General features: G+C 32.1%; 1 protein-coding gene across 1 annotated transcript in view; it reads left to right on the forward strand.

The window, feature by feature from the left end:
* The window catches only part of LOC17877767, a 5,357-nt gene that overhangs the window by 1,148 nt on the left and 1,798 nt on the right, over positions 1-2,411 (forward strand). The gene's annotated exons all lie outside the window — the stretch shown is intronic.

The raw sequence follows: 2,411 nt of genomic DNA on the forward strand, positions 1-2,411 counted from the left end.
AAGAAAATAATAAATCCACTACTAAAACATTGTTTTTTTTAATATATTATAAATATCTTATAATTTTTTTGTTGATTCAAATATATAACTGATCAAACTGTCGAGTTAGAAACCTTCAAATTATATTGATACAAGTTGTGGAGAAGAACTAAAAAGAGGTGCGTATTGTCAATACACACATACACAATCGAACATATATATGCAATTACGTACAATCAAACATCGATTAATTAACGTTTTTCTCTACTTAGTTAGTCATTTACGATTTATTAGTTCAATTATAATGCATACGCGGCAAAGAGAAATACCCAAAGAAGTTTAAAATGCAGACACATTTTTTCATATGTATGTATGGTTGTCAAAAAAAAAAAAGGAAAGCATACATAGTTTGTGAAATTGAATCACAAATGATATACATAGACCCAAAGCCGTGCCTAACCATTTTAAGGTTACACAATGAGAAAACATGTAAATTTCTTACGAAAAATCTTACAAATATTTTGGAATGACAGATTTCTTACCAAAACACTTCGCATTTATTACAAAACAGCAACATGTAAAAAAAAAAGGAAATTTACTACGAATAACCGTGTCAGAAAGTGGAAGAAATTTTTCTTACCAAATTTATTTAAATATTATTTTCGTAGGAAATCTTGAAGGAAAGGGAGAAAAGTAGTGAAGGAAAAATCGCGGATAGAATTTGGTAGGAAACTTTCCTACCGAATTCCTTGAGGTAAAAGTTTGTAGAAAATAGCGTAAGAAATCTGAAGATAAAGGGAAGGAAAATGTTTTGTAGGAAAGTAGAAGGAAATGGATTTGTAGGAAATTTATAGGTAAACTCGTTTATAAGATTCTGGTAGGAAATTTGAAGGTTAATTTTCGGCACCAAACAAGTGGTAGCCCAAGTTGATAACAAGTGTATATAATAAGTGGGTAAGTGGATAATTCAGTATGGTGGTTGGAACAATGTTAACTTTGGTAGAAACATAGAAGGAAAATGATTTGTAGGAAATTTATAGGTAAACTAGTTTATAAGATTCAAATTTTGAAGGTTAATTTTCGGCGCCAAACAAGTGGTAGCCCAAGTTGATAACAAGTGGGTAAGTGGATAATTCAATATGGTGGTTGGAACAATGTTAACTTTGGTAGGAAAAGAGTAGGGAACAAGAAATTTGTTAATCACACTCATTCTCATTCGCATACACATCTTTGTTACACTCTATCGTCTACACATCTATCTCTTCATAAGTAGTATTTTCTTTTAAAAAGTTTTAAGAGAAAAAAATTTGTTTTTTCTATGAATAATTTTCCGGCATGGTTAGACGGAGAAAGATTTTATCCCAACGGGATGCTGACGAGGGCTTATGCAGCAGGAGTTACAGAATTTATGCACGTTGCTATGAATCAGGACAACTGCTTGAGAAGTGGTATGATGTTGTGTCCTTTTCCATGTTGTAATAATAAAAAATTTATCGATTTAATTTGGGGACATATCTATAGAGATGGAATAATGTCGAGTTACAAAATATGGTTTTATCATGGGGGAAAATATGCATACCATATGGGTAGTTCTAGGGGAAATGAGCCAGAAAGGGTAGAAGAATCTATGATTAGGGAAGAGGAGGTAAATATAGTTCCAATGGTGCATGATGTTTATAAGAAAAATATGAATTCCTTTGCAGAACCTAAGAATATTGTAAAAGAACCAAATTTAGAAGCGAAATTTTTTTATGATATGCTAGATTCTTCGAAGAGTCAATTATATGAAAGTTGTAAGGAAGGCCATTCTCCTTTATTTTCTGCAACTAGAATGATGAATGTAAAGACTTGTTACAATTTATATGAAGATTGTGTAGATGCTTGGGCAGATTTCATTAAAGAAATTTTCTCCGAAGACAACATCTCACCAGCTTCATATCAAGTGATCGATGTTTGTATTGACAACTGTATGATTTACTGGTAAAAAGCGCAGACTACTTAGCTTGTCGATTTTGTGGGAAGCCTTGGTTTCAAAATACTGGTGGGAGGTCTCGAGTGCCATTTAAACGTATGTGGTATTTACCAATAGCAGATCGGTTGAAAATGTTATATCAACAACCACGCACGGCTGGAGCTATGAGATGGCACCACGAGCATTCAAACACTGTATACAAGCCAAAAACAAAAATATAGCTTCTTATGGTTTTGAGGGCTGGGAACCCGAGTATACATACATTTATGTTGAAATTAAACCATTCGCACACAGAGACTTCTATTGAAAAAATACCGAAAATAAATCTTAATATATATATCGTCCGGGGAAAAAACCCAAAAAATACTTGGTTTTTTATTTTTTTGACGTTTAAACCTGAATTTGTTTTGTTGAAAATACATATACTTATTAACATTTGTAAATTAATTCTTAAAAGATA

Source organism: Capsella rubella, unplaced genomic scaffold (assembly GCF_000375325.1).
Source record: "Capsella rubella cultivar Monte Gargano unplaced genomic scaffold, Caprub1_0 scaffold_7, whole genome shotgun sequence".
NCBI classification, from domain to species: Eukaryota; Viridiplantae; Streptophyta; class Magnoliopsida; order Brassicales; family Brassicaceae; genus Capsella; species Capsella rubella.